Consider the following 6188-nt stretch of genomic DNA (forward strand, 5'->3'; position numbering starts at 1 on the left):
AAATTCTCTGCACATTATGAAAATCCCTGACTGAAGTTGAAGTAAAACCATTCTGAAAAGTGTGTAATCATTGTAAAGGTTTTTGGAGCTAATTTAGATGGACTTGTACACATGTAAATGTTAGTAATGTTTTAATTTTACGAAATTCTCTAGTAAAATCTTAGATTCCTTATGCTCTCAACAAGATTACTACCAAAAACCAAATGTGGAATATACTGTTTTCAGATAGCAGAAAATAAGTTTTGTCATTTCAATTGTTTCTTTTGATTTCAAACTTTGACCCCTTACATGCATTGCATGTGTACGTTCTAAGTTGCTCAGTCATGTCTGACTCTTTGCGACCCTATGGACCATAGACCACCAGGTTCCTCTGTTCATGGGATTCTCCAGGCAAGAGTACTGGAGCGGGTTGCCATGCCCTGCTCCAAGAGGTTTTCCATGCCCAGATATTATACAGGAGGCTTTGTAGACAACAAATGCTATAAGTTTTGAGCATTAATTTCCTGTCTAATTGATAGCATGGTTGGGAATCCTTGATTTAGAGGCACTGAATGTACATAATCAATAATAAAAGCTATTTTGCAAAATGAATGATTTAATATAGTGATTTTAATATGCATAGAAATATATAGTAAGGCCATTCTAATCTATAAAACAGATATGAGTGTAATTGAATTAAAATAAAAATCCACATGTTCAAGAATAAGTCCCAAATGATATGAATGATACATTTTAGTTCATTTGAAATTATGCCTTTATAACATGTAAACATAGTTGGTAAATTTAAATAACAGTTATATTCAATAGTCTATTCTTTAAGAGCTAAAGGATAGGAGCTCTGTCCTGCACATGTTCAGTGAGGACAAGTTGAAAACAAATTGCCTGAAGTTTTATTTGCATCTTAAACATGAAAGAGATCAAATTGCCAGCATCCATTGGATCATAGAAAAAGCAAGAGAATTCTGAAAAACTTCTGCTTCCTTGACTACGGTAAAACCTTTGACTGTGTGTATCACAACAAACTGTGGAAAATTCTTAAAGAGATGGAAATACCAGGCCACCTTACCTGCCTCCTGAGAAATCTGTATGCAAGTCAAGAAGCAACAGTTAGAACTGGACATGGAACAACAGACTGGTTCCAAATTGGGAAAGGAGTACATCAAGACTGTATATTGTCGCCCTGCTTATTTAACTTCTATGCAGAGTACTTCATGTAAAATGCCAGGCTGGATGAAGCACAAACTGGAATCAAGATTGCCAGGAGAAATATCAACAACCTCAGATATGCAGATGACACCACCCTTATGGCAGAAAGCAAAGAAGAACTAAAGAGCGTCTTGATGAGAGTGAAAAAGCTAGCTTAAAATTCAACATTCAAAAAACAAAGATCATGGCTTTTGGTCCCATCACTTCATGGCAAATAGATGGGGAAACAATGGAGACAGTGATAGACTTTCTTTTCTTGGACTCCAAAATCACTGTGTATGGTGCCTGCAGCCATGAAATTAAGACACTTGCTCCTTGGAAGAAAAGCTATGACAAACCTAGACAGCATATTAAAAAGTAGAGACATTTCTTTGCCAACAAAGGTCTGTATAGTCAAAGCTATGGTTTTTCCAGTGGTTATGTACACAGATGTGAGAGGTGGACCATAAAGAAGGCTGAGCGCTGAAGAATTGCTTTCAAACTGTGGCATTGGAGAAGACTTTTGAGAGTCCCTTGGACTTTAAAGAGATCAAACCAGTCAACCCTAAAGGAAATCAATTCTGACTATTCATGGGAGGGACTGATGCTGAAGCTGAAGCTCCAATACTTTGGCCAACTGATGCAAAGAGCCAAGTCATTGGAAAAGACCTTGATGCTGGGAAAGATTGAAGGCAGGAGGAGAAGGGGACGACAGAGGATGAGATAGTTGGATGGCATCCTCGACTCAATGGACATGAGTTTGAGCAAATTCCAGGAGATGGTGAAGGACAGGGAAGCCTGGTATGCTGCAGTCCATGGGGTCACAAAGAGTTGAATAAGACTGAATGACTGAGCAACAACAAAACATGAAAGACTTGAAGCACATGCAAAAGTTGTAAATTTAGACTATTATTTTAACATGTTGTAAAACCTATCTGCCGAAAAGTTGCACTGCACATTGAGAGTTTACCTATATTAGAAGATGAACAAAAAATTGCATTTGAATTTTCCTTAGGGTTCAGCAGTAGAAAGTTATTTTTCTTTATTCTGCCCTGCGTACTAAGTATTTGAAGGCAGAGGTTCCTCCCATCCTCCACCATCTCTATAGAAGTATACACATTTGATAACAGTGTATTACAGTTAATGGGAATGTTACATTGTTCATCTTTTTTTTTTAACCACTGAGACCAAAGACTATTTTGTGGTCTGGGTATAATTTGAAAGATGCATTCTTATGAAGAACTGATTTCTTTTATAAACAAAATGCACATGCCTTAAATATTTCTCCATTTTAATATGTGAATATTTGCTCTCATAGCTATATTCTGGTGTGACTTAATAATCAGCTGCATATGAAATATTCAAGACAAGAGTACAGCAGTGCTGATTCTATTTTAAGAATTTTACAAAATACGACTTGTGGGCAAAATCAACATAGAATGTTTAAAGCCATTCACCTTACTGTTTTTGTTTTTGCCTTGCTCTTTTCCATTTTCAGAATGCATGTATCTCATTGGATACAAGAATTCCAGTGGAGGCTCTTAATTTCCCAAGGCTAGTAGTCATCTAGTGTTTCCTTACTGTGCATGGGATGCCTTGAGAAAGTGACTTCTTTAGCTAAATTATAAAAATAGGAGGGAAAATGCTTAGGCCAGTTTATTCATGTCCCTCCAATATAATTCTGCAGTTGATAGCTATGTAGGTATTAAGGATTTTTTGAGCAACTAACCTGGTTCTAAAACGGGATCCAATTACTCTCAAACATTTCCATCTTAGAAGCCTTAACACTTAAAATTTTTGAGGAGCCCAGAGGACTTTTTTTTTAATCCACTGGTTGTCAACTCTTTATTATTTTTCTTTTCTTTGTAGTTCTTAACCAGTTGGGCACTCCACCGCACCACCGTTGATGTCATCTATGACGTCGTGAGGGTGGCAACCATCAGCATTGCAGCCCACAGACTGAGGAGTCCCCAGGATCTCATTAATGATTCCAGAGAGTTCTCTGGGTAAAGATTGATGCCATATCTGCTGGGCAGTGTTGATAATCTCATTGAAAGTGACATTTCCACTGTGCTTAATTTTTTCTGCTTCTGTCTCTTGGCAGTTCCTTGAGGGCTTTGATCATAAGGGCAGAAGCAGAAGGCACCACCTCAGTCTGGGCCTGAATATTCTGAATTGTCATTTTCATTTTAATCCTCAGCCCCTTCCAATCACCATTTGCCTTGGTGGTGTCACCATCAACCTCTTTTGGAGACAGACCCATGGGGCCGATCTTGGCGGCCAGGGCAGACATGACACCAACTTCCCCACCGGTACACCACAGGTACACGATTTTGACCTTGTTGGGCTTGGTGGCTCAGTTGGTAAAAAATCTGCATGCAATGCAGGAGACCTAAGTTCAAACCCTGGGTCGGAAGATGCCCTGGAGAAGGGAATGGCAACTCACTCTGGTATTCTTGCTTGGAGAATTCCATGGTCAGAGGAGCCTGGAAGGCTACTGTCCATGGGTCGCAAGGAGTTGGACATGACTGAGTGACTAACACATGCTTAGGTAGTATGGTGGAGGCGGCTGGTGTCAGATGAACCCAGATTCCGGACTACCGAAGAAAGTTGCACCTTCGCCTCCTCTGAGCTGAAAGTCGAAGGCCCAGAGGAACTTTATAAGTTTTATCTGTTGATTTGTAAGTCATAAATTTAAGTCATAATTTTAAGACTATTAATGTATTTTAAAATAAAAATAAACACCTTACAAGTTAACAGATAACATTTCAATTAAAATAGCTATTTCCTTTAAAAAAGTTAGAAGAGTAGTATTGTTTTGCATTTAACAAAATGCAAAATCTCCTTGATTTCTGACCTAGGAAGACAACTGGAGTCTCCTAAATAATGAAGGAAAAGTGCTTACTGAGATTGGTGATTTAGGGAGTCGGTGGTGATCTATGTTAAAACAGTTTGAAGATACTCATTCGAAGGCAAAAGACATTGCTTCTTGCACATCATTTTATCCTGAGTCTGGTTCAGTGCTTTGCATGTAGTAGACACCAGATGATATCCAGTAGGTGATTGAACCATCCTGCCGTGGGTTGGGATATGAACAGAGGGTGAAAATACGGATTCAGGGGGGCACAGACACCACTTTCAAGGCACTTGGTTGAGAAAAGGAGCAAAACGGGGTCATAGCTGGATTCAGGGCAGGATCAGAGAGGGTTGGTTTTTTTTTGTTGTTGTTGTTTATAAGAGTGTTTTCTATGTGAGGAAACAAAAACAGCAGAAAGAAACTGAGGACACAGCAAAGAAATGGATGACTAGGGGACGATGAGGGGTGGGAGAGGATAAGATATGTATCATCCAGCAGAGTGTTTCATACTTTAATGAGTATATGAGAACCTAGATCTTCTTAAAATGCAGATTCGGAAACTGTCTGTTTCTAATGAGCACCTGGGCTGCTGGTCTGAGGACCTCACTTTGAGAAGGGAGGAGATCTAGAGCCCAGATGCAGAGGTGAACCTTGGAGGAGGAGCAGAGAGCTCTTCCATTAAATCTGAACATTCCTGCTGATGGAACTTTTTTAAGAGAGATTTTTTTTCCTCTAATATCCAGTTCGTACCCTTTGCCTTTCTAAATTCCCTTTCTAATAATTTTGAATTTCCATGTTCTCACAATGTTTGATGGATAGCAAGATACTGAGGTTATGGCATAAAATGCAGTGGTTCTACTATTTTTAAAATGAGACGTTATTAGGATCACTAACAATTATCTAAATATCATTGCTTGATAAACAGAGCTCAGACTTTGGTGTTAGACATGGTTCGATTCTTGGATCTGATTCTGAGTGGTTTTGGGCAAACTATTAACATCTTAAGTAGGAGTACTTCCATGCAAACTTTTTTCTTTTGTTTCTTTGTGAGAATTACATATGTATCAACAGTACATAAAGACCAGCACACAAGAAGTGGTGGCTGTTATTATCACAGTCACTCCACAAGTGCATTAGGCTGCATTGAATATAATTTCAAAGTTAGTTTCATAAATTATCAGATTCATCTAATTTTTCAAAGAATTTAAATAACAAGGTGGAATGAACAGATCAGGCTTTGTTTCTATGCACAAGAGAACTGTGCATATTTCTTCTGTAACTCAGACATGGTTTAACTTAAAAAAAAAATCTCAAAATAGCTCAGGTTAGCAGGCATGCAATTTTAGCAAGGTTGATTGGAATTTTGGCCTTTCCTGTAAGACTAAGCATACTGCTCATTGAAAACATTTTTATCTGAATCTTCTATTCTTAGGGGCCAAGAATGCTGTTTTTCTTTGATAGCTAGGTTTACAGAAGGTAAATCACCTTAAGCAATTATTTCAACATTTTGAGTTATTATTATTATTCATTCTTCATTTACAGCTATTTGAATTTTGACCAATTTCAATATAGTGACAAAACAAAATGACAAAACAACATATATTTAATATAAGGTTATGATATAAACCTATTTTAATATTAATTACAACTGCTATAAAGAAAGGGTTTCCCTGGTGGCTCAGACAGTAAAGAATATGCCTGCAATGTGGGAGACCTGGGTTTGATCTCTGGGTGGGGAAGATCCGCTAGAGAAGCGAATGGCAACCCACTCCAGTATTCTTGCCTGGGAAATCCCACGGACAGAAGGACCTGGTGGCCTACAGTCCATGGGGTCACAAACAGTCAGACACGACTGAGTGACAAACACTTTCTTCACTTTCTTACGAAGAAAATGTGGATAGACAATATTTCCACTTTTCACACTTGGACTTCCTGTGCTGAGAACACAGCTCTGAGCTCTGGCGATTTGAAGGTGTCTGATCATTGTCCCGGGTCTGGGTCTGTGTGGGCTGGCCAGATCTCAGGGAAGGAGCCGGAAGCACAGACATTGATAGTTTCTTTCTCTGTTGCTTTGAAAGCACCAAGAAGGAATGTCTCCATTTGTTTTTTTGTTTTATTTTTAATGCTCAGTACTAGGCCTTAAAAC

At 38.6% G+C, this 6188-nt stretch overlaps 1 pseudogene; it reads right to left on the reverse strand.

Annotated features, from left to right (window-relative positions):
- Positions 1-3057: 3057 nt before the first annotated feature.
- LOC145528647 (large ribosomal subunit protein uL11 pseudogene) lies at positions 3058-3875 on the reverse strand (annotated as a pseudogene).
- Between the last annotated feature and the right edge of the window lie 2313 nt (positions 3876-6188).

This window comes from Giraffa tippelskirchi, chromosome 12 (assembly GCF_054371585.1).
Source record: "Giraffa tippelskirchi isolate mGirTip1 chromosome 12, T2T-mGirTip1v1.2.pri, whole genome shotgun sequence".
NCBI classification, from domain to species: Eukaryota; Metazoa; Chordata; class Mammalia; order Artiodactyla; family Giraffidae; genus Giraffa; species Giraffa tippelskirchi.